This window comes from Sminthopsis crassicaudata, chromosome 1 (assembly GCF_048593235.1).
Source record: "Sminthopsis crassicaudata isolate SCR6 chromosome 1, ASM4859323v1, whole genome shotgun sequence".
Classification (NCBI taxonomy): domain Eukaryota; kingdom Metazoa; phylum Chordata; class Mammalia; order Dasyuromorphia; family Dasyuridae; genus Sminthopsis; species Sminthopsis crassicaudata.
In genome coordinates, this window is record NC_133617.1 from 94,750,858 (window position 1) to 94,771,134 (window position 20,277).

Consider the following 20,277-nt stretch of genomic DNA (forward strand, 5'->3'; position numbering starts at 1 on the left):
TTTGAATGTTATATTAGATGATATATGTAAAGTTTTTTGCACACAGTAAAATTCTTCTTGTCCTCGTCTTCATTCTCCTCTTCCTCCTCCACTGCTTATTCCTTTCCTGAATCAGGGCCTACGAAAGGTAGGAGGCAATCAATCCCTAAATCAAAAGTTTGGTCATTACTACTACCATTGCTTTATTGTCTTGCTCTCCTGCCTCTTGTAGTTTATATTTATACTTTTTTAACAAACTATTTTCCTCTTATAAGACGTATGCTAAAGATAAATTACTTTAATTAAGGGTATTTTGTCACAATAGGAAGCATACTGGACATGGAGGGAGGAGACCTGCACCTTCTTCTGAACCATGTGTGACCTTAATCATTTTGTTTTTGATTTCTAGTTTCATTTTCCTCACCTTTAAAATGAAGGGTTTAGACTCACTGATCTTTAATATATCTTCTAGTTCTAAAATCGCCCTATTGATAAGAGTTCAGTATATATTACCTAGATGGAGGGAACAAGTGTAATCATCCTGAAAAGGACACATTTGGGTCAGAGACTTTAATCTTCATCAATAAGCACCATTGGCTTCCTGGCTTTTCCAGATTTTGAAAATCTCACATCAACTTTCTAGCGTTTTTCAAATTCATCTTTGATTTCTAAATTTGTGCTCCGTTAGTTCCAGACATTCACCACAGATAGTCATTATGGAACATATAAAATTGGTAACATTTATATGGTTTGAGTAGCGATTAAAAGTAAATAAAAATTCATGATGAAATTCCACCGGGTTTGAGATTCTTTGCCCAAAACTACAATTATTACTTCTTAAACAGCAGTTGGCAGTCACTATATTTAGATACTTATATAATAATGAAAATAAAAATAAAACTATAAAATCTATGAAGTGTATGATTCTAAAATTTCAAATGGTCCTCAGCAATCTTGTAATGTAGTTAAAATATTGTTATTCCTATTTTTGAAATATGAAAACTGAAACTTAGATAAATTTAGTCAATAAGCAAGCATCTATTAATCACCTACTATCAGCATGGTTCTATTTTGTCTTGATGGGTGAGTGAGTGAGTGCAGACTAACCCAGTCCATTAAATCTAGCTGGTTTTAGGAATATCAAGCTCCATATTACATCCAGTTAATCCCCTGCTGTCTCTCACCTAGAACAGCATCCTCTACACTGTACCTCCAAAAGCTATGCCCACAGAGCCAATGTGTTAATCAACTGTCCTATAGATAAACTCCTCATCAGAATAAATATTCAGCATATACAAGATAACTTGTGGAGTAGCAGCAAGGTTCGGGGATCAGAAATGGTTTCAGGTAGGAGTTGACAGTTGAACTAAGATTTAAGTTTCTCAATTAATGCATCAGTTAGTGCAAAGTTTTGCCTAGTTCTTCAAAATATTCTTAAATTCCCCTTTTCCCCCTTTTCTTGAATGCAAAGGAAACCAGGGATTTTAAATGATGACTTGAAAAGGGAAAGAATTCCAGACATGAGGGACAGTCTGTGTGAAGGGCTAGTAATGGAATATTGTGGATGAAGAAGAACAGTTAGAAGCCCAGTTAGGGTGGGATGCAGAGTTCATAAAGACAGACAGATCATGAAGAATCTTAGCTATTAGCACAGGCAGTAGGGAGTCACTGAGACTTTTTGAGCAGTAGAATGATATTTCCTTTTTTGTTGTTGCAATTTTTTTACTTAATATTTTTATTTTTCCCCAGTTATATTTAACACATTTTTAAAGATTTATTTTCAAAATTTTGAGTTCTGAATTCTCTCCCTTCCACCCCGCTCTGACCCCCATGAAGAAAGCACATGTGAAGTTATAAAAAACATTTCCATAAAAATCTTGTTATATTTACAAAAATATAAATTTCCCAGGTTAACACAAGAGGAAATAAAATACTTACATAGTCCCATTTTAGAAAAAGAAATTGAAAAAGTCATTAATGAACTCCTTAAGAAAAATGTGAATTGTACAGAACATTTAAAAAACAATTAATTCCAATACTATATAAACTATTTGGAAAAGTAGGTAAAGAAGGAATACTGCCAAATTCCTTCTATGACACAAATACGGCAGTGATACCTAATCCAGGAAGGGCCAAAACAGAGAAAGATATTATAGACCAATCTCTCTAAAGAATATTGATGCAAAACTTTTAAATAAAATATTAGCAAAGAGATTGTAGCAATGTATAAACAGGATAATATACAATGTCCAAGTGGGATTTATACCAGGAATTCTGGGCTGGTTCAGTATCAGAAAAACTATTACCATAATTGACCGTATCAATAACCAAACCAACAGAAATCATATGATAATCTCAATAGATGCAGAAAAAGCTTTTGAGAAAATAATTCTTATTTAAAACACTAGAGAACATAGGAATAAAAGTATCTTTCCTTAAAATGATAAGCAGTAACTATCTAAAACCTACAGCAAGCATTATTTGTAATGGAGAGAAGCTGGCCGTATTCCTAATAAGATCAGGGGTGAAAAAAGGATGCCCATTATCACCACTATTATTCAACATTGTACTAGAAATGTTGGCTTTAGCCATAAGAAAAGAAGAAGAAATTAGAATAGTCAGTAAGGAAATAAACTATCACTCTTTGCAGATGATATGATGATACACTTAGAGAATCCTAGAAAATCATCCAAAACCCTACTGGAAACAATTCACAGCTTTAGCAAAGTTGCATGATATAAAATAAAGTCACAAATCATCAGCATTTCTATATAGTACTGACAAAGCCCATTAACAAGAAATAGAAAGAGAAATTCCATTAAAATTATTGTAGGTAAAATAAAATACTTGAGAGTCTACCTGCCAAGATGAACCCAAGAACTATCTGAACACAATCACAAAACGCTGCTCACACAAATAAAGTCAGATCTAAACAATTGGAAAACTATCAATTGTTCATGGCTAGGAGCTAATATATAATAAAAATGACAATTCTTCCTAAATTGGTGTACATGTTCAGCGCCATACCAAACAGTGAAAACATTATTTCATAGAACTAGAAAAATAATAAAATTCATCTGGAAAAACAAAAGATCAAGAATATCAAGGGAATAGCAGTACCAAACATAAAATAGTTATAAATCACCAGCCATCAAAACTATTTGGTATTGGCTAAGAAATAGAGTGGTGGAATAAGAATTCACTATTGCACACAAATTTCTGGAAAACTGGAAAATAATATGTCAGAAACTTGACATAGCTTACATCTCACACCGCATACCAAAATAAGGTCAAACTGAATACATATATGACTTGGGCATAAATGATGTTATCATAAACAAATTAGAAGAACAAGAGATAATTGACCTATCAAATCTTTGAAGAAGAGAAGAATTTATGAACAAGAAGAACTAGAGAGCATTGTGAAAGTCAAAATGGACAACTCTGATTACATTAAATAAAAAAAGTTTTTATACAAACAAAACCAATAGAAAGAAAATTAAAAGGGAAATACAAATCTTTATAGCCAGTATTCCTGATAAAGGTCTCGTTTCTTTTCTTTCTTTCTTTTTCTATTAAAGCCTTTTATTTTCAAAATATATACATGGATAATTTTCAATATCCACCCTTAACAAATCTTGTGTTCTAATTTTTTTTCCTTGCTTTCCCCACACCATCCCCTAGATGGCAAGTAATTCAATATATGTTGAACATGTAATTCTTCTATACATATTTCTACAAATATGCTGCACAAGAAAAATCAGATCAAAAAGAAAAAAAATGAGGAAGAAAACAAAATTCAAACAAACAACAATAAAAAGTGAAAATGCTATGTTGTGATCCACACTCAGTTTCTACAGTTCTTTTTCTGGGTGTAGATGGGTCTTTCATCACAAGACCATTAGAATTGGTCTGATTCATCATATTGTTGAAGAGAGCCATGTCCATCAGAATTGATCATTGTAAAATCTTGTGGTTGCCTTGTACAATGATCTCCTGGTTCTGCTCATTTCACTTAGCATCAGTTCAGGTAAGTCTCTCCAGGCCTCTCTGGAGTCATCCTGCTGATTGTTTGTTATAGAACAATAATATTCCATAATTCATTTACTATAACTTGTTCACCTATTTCCCAACTGATGGGCATCTCCTCAGGTTCCAGTTTCTTGCCACTACACTAAGGGCTGCCACAAACATTTTTGCACATGTGGGTCCCTTTCTCTCCTTTATGATCTCTTTGGATTTAAGCCCAGTAGAAATACTGGTAGATCAAAGGGTATGCATAGTTTGATAGCCCTTTGAGCATAATTCCGAATTGCTCTCCAGAATGGTTGAATCAGTTCATAACTCCTCCAACAACGTATTACTGTCCCACTTTTCCCACATCCCCTCCAACATTCATTATTAATTTTTTTCTGTCATCTTAACCAATCTGAAGGGTGTATAAGTGGTGCCTCAGAGTTGTCTTAACTTGTCTTAATTTTCTCTGATCAATAGTGATTTAGAGCACCTGTTCATGTGACTAGAAATGATTTTAACTTCTTCATTTGAAAATTGTCTGTTCATATCCTTTGATCATTTCTCAATTGGAGAGTGGCTTGAATTCTTAAAAATTTGAGTCAATTCTCTATATATTTTAGGAATGAGGCCTTTATTGGAACCAAAAAAATTTTCCCCTGTTTATTGCTTCCCTTCTAATCTTGTCTGCATTGGTTTTGTTTTTATGAAGGCTTTATAACTTTTAACTTAATGTAATCAAAATTATTGATTTTTGTTTCAATAATATACTTTAGTTCTTCTTTGGCCATAAATTCCTGACCTCCACAGATTTGAGAGGGAAATTGTTGTTTGTTCTCCTAATTTTCTTATAATATCACTTTTTGCATCTAAATCAAGAACCCATTTTGACCTTATCTTGGTATAGGGTGTTAGGTATAAGTAAATGTCTAGTTTCCATCATAGTAGTTTCCAATTTTCCCAGCAGGTTTTTTTTTTTTTAAAGTTTTTATTTACCAGATATATGCATGGGTAATTTTACTGACAATTGCCAAACCTTCTGTTATAATTTTTCCCTTTCTCCCCCCCCGCCCAAGATGGCAGGTTGACCAATACATGTTAAATATGTTAAAGTATAAATTAAATACAATATATGTATACTTATCCAAACAGTTGTTTTGCTGTACAAAAAGAATCAGACTTTAAAATAGTGTACAATTAGCTTGTGAAAGAAATAAAAAATGCAGGCGGACAAAAATAGAGGGATTGGGAATTCTATGTAGTGGTTCATAATCATCTCCCAGAGTTTTTTGCTGGGTGTAGCTGGTTCAATTCATTACTGCTCTATTGGAAGTGATTTGGTTCATCTCATTGTTAAAGATGGCCACATCCATCAGAATTGATCATCACATAGTATTGTTGTTGAAGTGTACAACTCATTTCACTCAGCATCAGTTCATGTAAGTCTCTCCAGGCCTTTCTGAAATCATCCTGTTGGTCATTTCTTACAGAACAATAATATTCCATAACATTCATATACCACAATTTATTCAGCCATTCTGCAATTGATGGGCATCCACTCAGTTTCCAGTTTCTGGCCACTACAAAGAGCTGCCACAAACATTCTTGCATATTCGGGTCCCTTTCCCTTCTTTAAGATCTCTTTGGGATATAAGCCCAGTAATGGCACTGCTGGGTCTGTGTATGCACAGTTTGATAACTTTTTGAGCATAGTTCCAAATCACTCTCCAGAATGGCTGGATATATTCACAATTCCACCAATAATATATCAGTGTCCCAGTTTTCCCACATCCTCTCTAACGTTCTGCATTATCTTTTCCTGTCGTTCTAGCCAATCTGACAGGTGTGTAGTGGTATTTCAGAGTTGTCTTAATTTGCATTTCTCTGATTAATAATAACTTGGACATCTTTTCATATGGCTAGAAATAGTTTCAATTTCCTCATCTGAGAATTGTCTGTTCATATCCTTTGACAATTTATCAATTGGAGAATGGCTTGATTTCTTATAAATCAGAGTCAATTATCTATATATTTTGGAAATGATGCCTTTATCAGAACCTTTGATTGTAAAAATATTTTCCCAGTTTATTGTTTCTCTTTTAATCTTATCTGCATTAGTTTTGTTTGTACAAAAACTTTTCAATTTGATATAATCAAAGTTTTCTATTTTGTGATCAGTAATGATCTCTAGTTCTTCTTTGTCATAAATTCATTCCTCTTCCACAGATCTGAGAGGTAAACTATCCTATGTTCCTCTAATTTATTTCAATTATTCAATTAATTATTTAATTATTTATAATCTCATTCTTTATGCCTAGGTCATGAACCCATTTTGACCTGATTTTGGTATACTATGTTAAGTGTGGGTCAATGCCTAGTTTCTGTCATATTAATTTTCAATATTCCCAGCAATTTTTGTCAAACATTGAGTTCTTATCCCCAAAACTGGGGTCCTTGGGTTTGTCAAACACTAGATTATTAAAGTTACTGATTATTTTGTCCTTTGGACCTAACCTATTCCATTTTATGAGAGAGTTCATTCCATTCATATTCATAATTACAATTATTAATTCTGTATTTCTCACCATCTTATTTTTCCTCAAGTTATAATTTTCTCTTTCCTTTATCCCTTTCCCTCCTCCCCAGTATTTTGCTTCTGACTACCACCTTCATCAAACAGCTTTCCTTTTACAGACCTTCTTCCCCCTTTCTTATACCTTTCCCCTTGTAGTTCTGTTTTGTGTTTTATTAGCTTCCTATTTTATTTTCCCCTTCCCTCTCCTACTTCCCTATAGGGTGAAACAAGTTTCTGTGTAAAGCTAAGTAAGTGTGATATTTTCTCTTTGAGCCAAATTTGATGAGAGTAAGATTCACAGAGTATTCATCCCCCTTCCTTCTTTTCTTCAATTATAATAGGTCTTTTTTTGCCTTTTATGAGATATAATTTACTTCATTTTGCCTTCATTTTCCTCTTCTTTCAGTATAATCCCCTTTCTACATCTAGTTTTTTTATATTATCACAAATAAAATCAAATTATACTAGCACTCTTTAAGTATACTCATAACAGAGATACAGTTTTCAAGAGTTCTTTCCTTTTTACCTTTTTATGCTTCTCATGAATTTTGTATTTTGAGATCAAATTTTCTGTTCAGCTCTGGTCTTTTCATCAAAAATAAGTGAAATTCACCTGTATAATTGAATGTCCATCTTATTCCCTGAAAGATAATACTCAATTTTGCTGGATAGTTTTTTTTTTTTGGCTGTAATCCAAGTTCTCTTGCCTTTTGAAATATTAGATTCCAGGCCCTTTGATTCTTTAAACTGGAAGCTTCTAGGTCCTGGGTAATCCTCATTGTGGCTCCTTGATAATTGAATTGTTTGTTTCTGGTTGTTGGCAATATTTTCTTCTTGATCCAATAATTCTGAAATTTAGCTATGATATTCCTTGGAATTTTCATTTTGGGGTCTTTTTCAGGAGGTGGTCAGTGGCTATTTTACCTTTTGGTTATAAGACAAAAAGGTAGTTTTCCTGAAAAATGATGTCTAGGTTATTTGTTTTCATCATGGGTTTCAGAAGTTCAATGTTTCTTAGATTATCTCTCCTAATTCTGTTTTCTATGTCGGTTGTTTTTCCATTGAAGTAATTTACATGTTCTTCTATTTTTTTATTTTTTGCTTTTGTTTGACTGATTCTTGAAGTCTCATTGAGTCATTTCTTTCCATTTGTTCAGTTCTAATGTTTAGTGAATTATTTTCTTCAATTAGCTTTTCTATCTTCTTTTGCATTTGGCCAAGTAAATTTTTAAATTAGGTGTTTCCCCCCCCCCCCCCATTTCACAAATTCTGTTTTTCAAGGAGTTGTTTTATTTTTTCATTTAGTCAAATCTATTGTGTAAGACGTTATATGCTTTTACCCTTTAGTCACATTTATTTTGTAAGGAGTTATATGATTTTCCCACATATCATTAAATCTATTTTTATGGAGTTTTCTTTAGATAATTTCTTTGTTTTCTTTTACAAACTCTTGCACAGTTGTCATTTCCTTTCCCCATTTTTCTTCTAACCCTCTTTTAAGATCCTTTTTGAATTCTTAAAATAGAGCCTTATGTGATGGGGACTGACTCATATCTCCCTTTAGAGTTTCATCTGGAGTTGATTTGCCTTTAGGATCTTCAAGGTATGAGGTCTGTTCTTTTTTTTTTTTTTTTTTTTCTTCATAAAATCTATGGTCAGATTTCTTTTTGCTTTTTTGCTAATTTTTTTTTTAATTAAGGTCTGCTGTGAGGGCAAAGAAAATATTGACCCAACTTTCCTCTATAGGAAACAGTGACAGCAGTTTTATGCTGCCGTGGACTGGTGCTGACTGACTTCTGATGCTGGGTAGGAATGGCTAGAACTCATGGTATTCTGGGATTCAGAAGCTCACTATTTGCCTTTTGTATTTGTGTTGGATGTCTTACAGCTAGTCTGCTGATCCACTAGTTTATAACCAGGACAGAGTAGCCAACCTGCTGTATTTTGATTAAGAGCTTCCCCTTAGATTCTCTGGTACATGGCTATATTGCCCTGGCTCCTTGTGCTGCACCTGCACTCTGCTGCCTCCTTCCCCTAACCCATGCCAGATTGAAACAGACCTTTTCTGAAGTTCTTCCAAAGTATCTTTTGCTGGAAACTTCTTACACTCAAAATATTTGTGTGTTCTGTCACTGCATAACCAATTCAGAGACTTCTTGTTCCGAGGGATGCCAGGAGGAGTTCAGATAAAGATCTGTCTGCTCTCTGTCATCTTGGCTCCACCCCATCATTTCTAAAATATATAAAAAAACTGTGTCAAATTTATAAGAATACAGTTCATTCCCCAGTTGATAAATAGTCAAAGGATATGAACAATTTCCAGATGAAAAAGGTACTCTAAATCACTATTGATTAGAGAAATGCAAATTAAAACTTATATGAGGTACTAATTCACACTTCTCATATTAACTAAGATGACAGAAAAAGATAATGATAAATGTTGGTGAGATATATGAAAACTGGGATACTAATGCATTATTTGTGTATTGTGAACCAATCCAACCATTCTGGAGAACAGTCTGGAACTATGCTCAAAGGGCAATAAAACTGTGTTATACCCTTTGACCCAGCAGTGCCATTACTGGGTCTATCCCAAGGAGATCAAAAAGGAGAGAAAAGGACTCAACGTGGACAAAAATGTTTGTAGTAGCTCTTTTTGTAGTAGCAAAGAATTGGAAAAGGGATGGATGTCCATCAATTAGGAAATGACTAAACAAGTTCTGGTACATGAAGGTTATGGAATGTTATTGTTCTATAAAAAATAATGAACAAGCTGAGTATAGAAAGCCTTGGAAAAATTTACATGAACTGATGCTGATATAAGCTGGACCATGAATACATTGTACATAATAACAGTAAGAATGTGTGATGATCACCTATGAAAGACTTGGAGTTTTTCAGTAATTTGTACTGAGAAAAGCAGTCCTAATAGACTTTGGATAGAAAATGCCATCTGCATCTTGAAAATGAACTAAGGGTACTGAATGCAAATCAACACATTCTATGTTCATTTCTCTTTGCTAGTATTTTTTTCCACCCCTCTCTTTATTTTTCCATTTTTCTCTGATTTTTCTCTCCTAACATGATTCATAAGTAATGTGTATTAAAAATAAATAAACTTCTTACAATAAAAAATAAATACAATTTTAAAAATTCATGTTGTGAAAGAAAACATAGATCTTCCCCCCATTCCCCCCAAAAAAACCAACTCTCAAGAAAAATAATATTAAGAGAGAGAGAGAGAGAGAGAGAGAATATGAATATACTTCATTCTGTATTCAGACACAATCAGTTCTTTTTCTGGGCATAGATAGCATTTTTATCGTAAGTTCTTCAGAGTATATGTGGATCATTGTATTGCTGAGAATAACAAAGTCATTCACAGCTGATATCCCAGAACATTGCTATTACTTTGTACATAGTACATTTCACTTGCTTGAGTTCATGAAGGACTTTCCAGGTTTTTATGAGACCATCATTCTCATCATTTCCTAAGGAACAATAATATTCTATCATAATCATATAGCATAATTTATTTAGTCATTCATTCATTATTCATTATTTGGTGGGCATCTCCTCAATTTCCAGGTTTTTTTTCCTTTTTTCTTTTTTTTTTTTTTTTTTTGCCCTGACAAGAGAGCTGCTATAGTTTTGTACATATAGGTTCTTTCCTTTTCCTTTTTCTTTTTTTTTTAAATCTCTTTTGTAATTCATGCCTATCTGTGGTATTTTTAGGTCAAAGGACATGCATGATTTTATAATCTTTTAGGCACAGTATATATTTTATGATCATCAATTGAAGAATGGCTCTTTTTAAAAAAGTTTATATAAAATCTTCTCATTTCCTTATACATTTGAAAACTGAGGACTTTATCAGAGAAACTTCCTTCAAGTTCTTTTCCCAATAACTATTCCTTTTTTTAAAATTAATTTTATAATTATAACATTTTTTGACAGTACATATGCATAGGTAATTTTTTACAACTCCCTTCTGTTCTGAATTTTTCCCCTCCTTCCCTCCACCCCCTCCCCTAGATGGCAGGCATTCCTATACATATTAAATATGTTATAGTATATTCTAGGTACAATATATATGTGCAGAACCGAATTTTGTCGTTGTTGTTGTTGTTGCAAAGGAAGAATTGGATTTGGAAGGTAAAAATAACCTGGGGAGAAAAACAAAAAATGCTAACAGTTTACACTCATTTCCCACTGTTCCTTCTCTACGTATAGCTGGTTCAGTTCATTACTGCTCTATTGGAATTTATTTGGTTCATCTCATTGTTGAAGATATCCACTTCCATCAGAATACATCCTCATATAGTATTGTTGTTGAAGTGTATAATCTCCTAGTTCTGCTCATTTCACTCAGCATCAGTTGATGTAAGTCTCTCCAAGCCTCTCTGTATTCCTCCTGTTGGTCATTTCTTACAGAACAATAATATTCCATAACATTCATATACTATAATTTATCCAACCAATAACTATTCCTAACTGTATTTTCCCTGTGTTTATTCTACTCTCTCTCTGCTTTCACCCTCACCCTCCTCAAAAGTGTTTTGCTATTGACTATCCCTTCCCCCTCTTTTTTATTACCTTTTCCCATATTTCCTTTTCCACCTACTTCCCATCAGGGTAAGGTGAATTTCTATACTCTTATTGAATGTGTATATTATTTAGTCTTTGAGCCAGTTCTGATGAGAGTAAAGTTCCTTCACTCTGCTTTTCTTCCCCCTCTTCTCCTCTATTATAAAAAAAAATTTTTTTTTGCCTTTTTATGGCAGATAAATTATGCCATTCCACCTCTCCCTTTCTCATTTTTCCAGTACATTCTTCTCTCACTCCTTAATTTTATTTTAAAAATTATTATCTTTCATCTTCAACTCACACCTCTGCCTTCTGCCTGTTAATCCTTCTAACTGCCATAATAATGCGAAAGTTACAAGGATCATCTTTCCATGTAGGATTGTAAACGGATAAACCTTTTTCAATAGTCCCTTATGATATCTCTTTCTTGATTACCTTCTTATGCTGAATTATCCTGATTCCTGTACTTGAAAATCAGATTTCCAGTTAAACTCTGGTCTTCTCATTATGAAAGCTTGAATGATTTCGATTTTCATTGAATGTCTACCTTTTCCCCTGAAGGATTATACTCCTAGCTCCTTTGCTCTCTGGAATATCATATTTCAAAGCCTCTGATCCTTTAATTTAGAAATTGCTAAATTTTGTGTTATTCTGACTATGGCTGTACTCTACTTGAATTGTTTCTTTCTGGATGCTGGGAGTTCTGGAATTTGGCTATAATATTCCTAGGAGTTGGGGCAGCTAGGTAGCACAGTGGATAGAGCACTAGCCCTGAAGTCAGGAGGACCTGAGTTCAAATGTGGTCTCAGACACTTAACACTTCCTAGCAGTGTGACCCTGGGAAGTTACTTAACTCCAATTGCTTCAGCAAAAATAAATAAATAAATGAATAAAGAAACAAATAAATAAATCTAGATAATATATATTCCTAGGAGTTTTCATCTTGGCTTCTCTTTCAGGAGATTTCAGGAGATTTGATGGATTCTTCCAATTTCTTTTTTACTCTCTGGTTCTAGAATATCAGGGCAGTTTTCCTTGACAATTTCTTGAAAGATGATATACAAACTTTTTTTTTTTTTTTGACATTATGACTTTTAGGTAGACCAATAATTTTGAAATTATCTCTCCTGGATCTATTTTCTACATCTTTTGTTTTTCCAATGAGATATTTCCCATTCCCTCTCCTCTCCCCCCTCCCCCCCATTTTTCATTTTTTGGTCACATTTTATTGTATCCTAGTTTCTCATAAAGTCATTATCTTCCATTTGCTCAATTCTGATTTTTAAGGATTTTCTTTAGCTTTTGTAGCTTCTTTCCCATTTTTTCAAATTTTGCTTTTTAAGGCATTCTTTTCCTTATTAGCTTTTTGTATTTTCTTTTGAACCCCTCTCAGTTTTCTCACAGTTGAGGACTTTTGTTCAGTTAGATGTAGTTGAATGTTGCCCATCTGAACTAGTTAATTTCACATTTAAAACAGGTTCATTTTCATGTAAACTATTATTGTTCATATTTTGATGTGTGGTAGATAGGACAGCTAGGTGGTGAAGTAGATAGAATGCTGGCTCTGGAGTCAGAAAGACTCCTTTTCCTGAGTTCAAATCCAACTTCAGGCATTAGATGTATGATCTTAGGCTTCAACCAGTTTGCCTCAGTTTCCTCATCTATAAAATGAACTAGGGAAGAAATATAAAATGAACTAGGGAAGAAAATGAAAACCACTTTAGTGTCTTTGCCAAGAAAATCTCAAATGACAGCATAAAGAGTAAGATACAACTGAAAATGAAATCACAATAAGATGTTTCATTGTCTACTCGATTTTATGAGAATTTAAGCCTTCTATATGGGATTAGGAGACCTTTAACTTTCCTTCCAATCTTGAGATTCTGTAATTTTGTAGCACATTTTATAACTCAAAGCCATTGTCACTGAAAGTTAAGTTAAAAGGAGACCTCTTTACTAAGTCAGATTCCCCTTTGATTCTGGAGATAGCATGATGTTTTACATGAACTACACAGTGACTCATTGATTTCTTCTTTGGTGTAATCTTAACTTTTTATTTTCATCTTTGTATTTGAATTGCTTGGCAAGTGAAATATTTTAAAATGATAATATAATGATGGAATGTTAAGTCAGAACAAATCTTTTATTAATGGCAGAGTGGCTTGACAGGATGCTGCTAGGGAGATTCTTGCTTCATGGAGGGGTAGAAAAAATGACCTGAAAAGTTACTTCCAATTCTACCTTTCTATATTCTCCCCTCCCCTTCTGTAACAAATGTGCATCACAATCACACATGTTTTCTAATTGGGCAGTTAGTTCTTTGGTAAGGACTTTCCCATTTTAGAAAATTGAATTCATTTCTGAAATTTCCTTGCAACGTGCTCTCCTGGCAGTTACAATTACTAGTCTGTCCTAGACCCACCAGAGTACCTTTGACCACTGTCCTTTGCAGTGTGAGCTCTACCCGGCTCGCCTCCTCTGAGGCCTTCTAAGGTCTCTGGTCACAATCTCTTGAATCTATAGCTTAATAACCGGTAGCGCACTCAAGAACAACCACGTGTAATCTTAAAAGCCTTTATTATACCTACTCACATAATGCCCTAGCTGATGCCCTGACTTGTTGGTTCCCGAGTGAACACCTGGTCAGAAGACCCATGTGTTCACTACCAAAACCCTTACCTCTTTCGGCTACCCATCTCTTTGGAAAAAAAGAGAGAAAGTGGTTCAACAGAATGAGCCCTGGGAAAAGACGTCAAAGTTCTCATCCTTACTTGGCCCCTATTTGGCTATTAAAACTTGGGCCAGAAATTTAAACTTTTATTGCTTTAGGGAGGCAGTGTGGTAAAATGGTACAAAGGATGGACCTGATTTCACATCCCAGCTCTGTAACTGTCTGTGTTATCTTGGACAAATTCTAGGATCATAAATAAGGTTTAGAATTGTATTCAGAGATCATGCAGTCTAACATTTTACATTTTACAGCTAAGGAAGCTGAAACTCAAAAGAAGTTAGGTGAGTTGCTCACAGTCATACAGGCTGACAATTATCTGATGTGGAATTTTGAAGCTGATTCCTTTAATTCTGTGTCCTAGAATGTATCACAGCACATTGCTGTGGCCATGTCCTCATAAACAGTTGCATTCTTCTCTGCTGTAGCTGTGGGGAAGAAAGTGCTCATGAATTTTTGCAACATTTTAAACTTTTAAAAATACTTTTGTTATCTATTAGATCATTCTCATAAATACCTCATGGAGCAGCAGTTAGAGGTAATGTGATATTATCACCCTTTAATAATTAATTACTTTTGAGGTTTAGAAAGCACTTTTGAGACTTTATGCGAGCTTGCTAACTTGCCAGTTTTTTGGCAAACCTCAGGATAGCCTGCTATATGGGAACAATTTAAAATGCTTTAAGAATGACATAATAAAATTGTCGTCTTAGGAAAATTAGTCCAGGATTAAGGAGCTAAGTGAATTGGAGTGGGAAAAGAGTCAAACCATGGAGGCCAAGTAGGAGGCTAATGGAATAACAGAAGGAATGTGGGATAATTTCATGACTACCACAATCCATGTAGTACTTCTGGTAGAGCCACACATGACCTGTATTCAGCTAATGGGATAATCATTTGAGAGAAATTTTAGTACCAATGAAGATTGTTTTAAGATTGGGGCCTACTTCGGCATGCTTGAAGGAAACAGGAGGGAAGCAACCAGTAAATAGGAAGAGGCTGAAGATTAGATAGAAGGAATGATGATTGAGGTATTCAGTTTGAAAAAAATGGAAGAGGAAGCGATCATGGACATATATAGAGCAAGCAAGAGGGTAAGCACAAACCACTTCATTTTCAGTGCATAGGGAAAAAGAAGAGAGAAATAAGGTAGGTGTCAAGGGGTTTTGAGATGAAAAGAAAGGGAGAACTCAGTAGAGGACAGTGTGAAATTGAATTGGTCATTAGAGGGGTTTACAGTACACAGGGAGGAAAGTGAGGTCTGAGCAAGTCTAATGGTCTGTGAAAGTGCTAAGTGTGTGAAGAGTTTGAAGGACTTGATGAGATGAATAGGTTCAGGAGGGGTGAGCAAGATAGAATAGCCAGGAGAAATGGAATATTAGGAGTTTATCATCAGATAGATGAATAACATAGTAGCTACTTTTGGAGAAATTTTGGATTAACCCCCCAGCACTAGCCAATTTTAACCTCTGCTTCCCCTCCCAATTTACTTTGGCCTTCACCTAGGTGTTTCCTTTGCTTCTCTCAGTCTAAAAGCAGACCATTATTCCCTGGCAGACCATGCTTACATTCCCCCTTTATGTTTCATTCTTCACGTTCGTTATCTCCCCTTTCTCCCCAGCTCCACTGATTTATTCTAAAAACATTTTTGTTAATGTACCTTTTAAAAATTACATTTATAGATCTATTCCTTGAGAGCTCTCTTTTAACAAAGTAAAAAAGTTAAGCAAAATTAACAATAGAATGATTTCATCTAAAAGTTCATATAACATTCCACACCTGTGGCATTCTCTTTAACTCTATTTTTAAAAATATTTTAATTAACATAAATTTATTTTTTCTCTTAACCACATTGAAAAAGTGAGAGAAAAAATTTATAACAGTTATTCATAGTTAAGCAAATTAACTTACCTCAGTGACTACATAAAAATATATATGTATCATTTTGGACCTAAATCTATCACTTTTTTGTTAAAGAGATTGATAGAATGTTTTATCATAAATCCTTTGAAATCATGTCTGGCCATTGTATTGATCATTGTTCTTATAGCTTTCACATTTTGTTCTTACAGGGTTGTTTTTACTGTATATATTGTTCTCCTACTTCTGTTTATGTCATTCTTCAACAGCTTAAATCGTTCATTTTTATAATATTGATGATATAGTATAAATTAGAAGTATGAAACGTCAGGTGTAACACTCCAGAATTGTTTTTAAAATGTAATTGGGATGTACTTAACAAAATAAAACTATAATAGCACAGAGAAAATGTTAATGTGATTTTCTAAAGTAAGGATTTTTGTGCATGATTTGTGGCCCCCACTTTAATTTGCATTTCCTATCACTGATATAAATTGTTCTGATTCTGCTCACTTCACTAAATTATCAGTTCATATATATTTCTCTTTATCTCTTTGAAATCATCCATGATAGGTCAAAGAACATGAGCTATTTAGTAATTTTTTTGTGTGTAATGCCCAGGGACAGAATGGTTATGCACATTCAGAGGCCCACTAATAATGCATCTATGCACCTGTTTTCTCACAGCTTCTCCTCATTAATCATTCCCCCTCACTTCCCCTACCCCCTTTTTATTTGATGGGTGTGATTGTTAGTGTTATATATCTTGAAAATGAGAGCTTTATTATAGAAACATGTTAGAAAGATTTTTTTCCAAGTTAATTGTTTACCTTTTGATCATTACTACATTGGATTTGTCTGAGCAAAGACTTTTTAATTTTATATAGTAAAAATTATCCATTTTATTTTTTGTGCTTTTCTTTCCTCCTTTGATTATGAATTTTTCATCTGTCTATTAGATAACATTTTCCATTTTTCTCTAGTTTGATAATCACTTTTTTTTTTTTTTTGCTTTTCTTTGAACCTCCAATGCTTAGCACAATGCCTAGCACATAGTAGGTGCTAAATGCATTGAGTTAATAAATTAAATATATTGACTGACTGATAGTAGCTAGAATCTTTGTGTTCCTTGACTACTTGGGTACATTTATTTCCTTTTTTATGTTGTGTGGCTAATCTGTTCCACTGATCAATTTGTCTATTTTTTAACTAGTACAAAATTATTTTGAGAATTGCTATTTTTGAAATGTAGTTGAGATCTGGCACAGCTGGGCCTCCATCATTTGCTCATTTCATCATTTCCCCAGAATTTATCAACTTTTTTTTTTTTGTCTCTTTGAATTTTATAATTTTTTAGGTCTATAAAATAATCCTTTATTGGTTCAAGTGGTTTAGTTTCTGTTATTTTTTTATTATAATTACTTATCCTACCTACAAACAATTAACATCATTTTAAATATTTAGATTTCTTTATTTCTAGAAGTCATAGTTTTTATGTATTTTGTATTCATATAGTTTTTTATGAGTATCTTGGTAGGTAGGCACCATAGAATTTTTTAGTTTCTTTCATGCTGGGATTTATTGGTTTTAAAGAAAAAATGATAGATTTATGTAGATTTATTTTACATCTTACAAGTTTGTTTTAGTTATTTTTAATTGACTCCTTAGAGTTAAGCTCATAATCTTATAATCCGCAAAGATAAATGATCATTTTTCTACTTCTTTATATATATATATATATATGGCTATTCCTTGCATTTCTTTTTCTTAAATTTCTAGTACTATGATAAGTAGAAGTAGTGGCAATGGACATATTCTTTTATTTTTCCAATCAATAATTGCAAGAATTATCCTAAAGTTATATTCATGTCCTTCTTTTTGTTTATTATTAGATTTATGCAGGAATTGTAGGGTTAAATTTCAGTGTGTTATCTGCCTTTCTCCCTACTTTTTTCTCCCCCTCCTTTCTTTCTTCCTTCCCTCTTCTCATTATTGTGGGATTTTAAAAATTGTTTTTCCATGTAATTTAGTTTTTTCTTCAAGTATTTAAATTTATGCCATTTTTTACATCTGCATTTAAATATTGAGATAAATTTGTTACTGTTGAGTGGAATATAGTTTTTCCCTCTTTATCTTTTAATTAAGTATAACAACATAATTGTTTCTACTACTTTTTTGTATTAAACTCAAGTCTAATAGATTTTGCTCTAATCCCCCATTTTAAACCTATGTGAACAACATATTGTATCTTAATCATATTACCAATTATCTTCTGTTTCATTTCTGAATAGAAGCAACTACTTTTCCCCTCAGCAGTCTTCTCTCCACTTCTTTTAGTAATTACCATCAGATACCTTTCTTTATCCTGGAAATTCAGACTTTATCTGCTTTTTGACCCTCAGTGTATATGTTTTAATGTGTGTATATTTATCCTCTTTATAGGCAACTCTTCATTTTGAAGAAAAGAATTCAATTTTCTAAAATTAGAAAGTGTTCTAAAGAAACAATTAATTTCCTTACTAAATAACTAACTGCCTAATTAGATAGGATGTAGATAACTCAGCTTTTCTGGGTAGGCGATTCTTGGTTTCTTGATTCTAACTCAGTTGCTTTCTGGAATATCATATTCCAAGTCCTATGAGACTTTTAATGTAGAAGCTGTTAAATTTTATGTTATTCTGATTATGGCTCCACTATACTTGAATTGTTTCTTTCTGGATGCTTGTAATATTTTCTCTTTGACCTGGGAGTTCTGGAATTTGGCTATAATATTCCTGGAAGTTTTCATTTTCTAGTTTATCCTCTGGTATATTAGGGTAGTTTTAATTGATAATTTCTTGAAAGATGATATCTAGGTTCTTTTTTTTTTTCTAGTTAGACCAATAATTTAAAAATTATTTCTTCTGAATCTATTTTCTAGGTCAGGTTTTTAAAATTTATATTTTAAAAATAGTATTTTATTTTTCCAAGTACACATATACATAATTTTCAACATTTATTTTTATAAAACTTTGTATTCCAAATTTTCCTACCTACTTCTCTTAGTCCCCCCGCAAAAGCAGCGAGCAAACTGATATAGATTAAATATGTGCAATTCTTATATACATATTTCCATATTTATCATGTTATGCAAGAAAAAGCAGATCAAAAAGGGAAAAATCACAAGAAAGAAAAAACAACAAAAGATGAAAATACTACACTTCAGTCCACCTTCATTCTCCGTAGCTCACTCTCTGAATATGTTTGGCATTTTCCATTCCAAGTCTATTGGAATTGCCTTGAATTTGGGAAACCACCAATATTGTTACTGATTCAGAGTCCTCAGTGCCCGTTTCTGCTTTGCTAGCACAGGGGCCTGAGGCAGCAGCTGAGTTGGTATGGCTTGTGCTGGCACTGTGCACTGGACTCCCACCCTGGTGCCAGAGATCTTTCCTGCTGACCTTCTAAGATGTCTTAGGCAGTACGGTTGTTTCACTGACTTTTTGTATGTTCTGACACTCTAAAATTTGTTTAGCATCATTATTTAAAGGAATTTGGAGGGTTTTGGGGAAGAGATGGTAAGTCCCCTCCTTTATTCTACCAATCTGGCTCTGCCTCTTCTTGGTGTATACCTCTTTCAACACTGTCTTTATGTTGCCCTTTTCTCCTCCCCCCTTTACTTGCTTCAGAATTGCTCCTTGGGCTTCACTTAATCTAAAAGAAATGAAGAATGAATCTTTTAATAATGGGACTTTGAGGAAACTGTAGTAGCTAAATGTAGGTGTTTTTTTTGGGAAAAGAATATGGATGTGTGGAGGAATGTCAGTGGAACCCCTCAAATTCTGTCACAGAAGCATTGTCCTGATCCAATCTCACATAAAACCAACAGCATTTAGGTTCCTTCCCCCGATATCTGCCTAATTTTTAAAATCTATTTTTACTGTTAAGATTTAGAAGAGTAATCAAGAAGAATTTAAAGTTTCAAAGTAATTTTAAAGTTTCTAATGCGGCTTCTCCATCCCTGACATTTAAATTCAGTTGGTCGCTAGGAAACTATGTAAAGTTATTATTTATTTTTAGTTCTTTAGTTTCTTGCTTTGGGTTATATCCCCCCCCCTTTCTGGACAATTTGACTCAAATAATTATGATTTGGAAAAGTAGTTTGAATGGTTGTGCAACTCATTAAAAACACAACGAGCTTAAGTTAAAGCAGCCTTTTATTTTTAGTGCCTATTTCAAAGAAGTGTTTAGCATTTTTTTCTGGAACTGACTTTAAATTAAAATGATGGTTAACAAAGTACATGATTTGTGATTTGGGAGCTGTCAGTCATAACTTAAATCATAACAGCTTTCATAGAAGTTGCATATAAGTGCTCTGATAAAATAGTATATTTCAGTCAGGAGAAAGAAAGGTGTCAGGGTTCTAAAACTGTCGAATATATTACAGGTTGCTAAATAGCTATAATGGTGTCAGTTTGTAAGGCTGTTATTAGCGCACAGCTGCTAGTACCCTGACTTTTTTTTTCCTTCCCATTTTGGCTTCAGAATTTGCTTG

At 33.5% G+C, this 20,277-nt stretch overlaps 1 protein-coding gene across 3 annotated transcripts in view; it reads left to right on the top strand.

Annotated features, from left to right (window-relative positions):
- ZFAT (zinc finger and AT-hook domain containing) overlaps positions 1-20,277 on the top strand; it is a 299,993-nt gene that overhangs the window by 71,359 nt on the left and 208,357 nt on the right. The window lies entirely within an intron of this gene.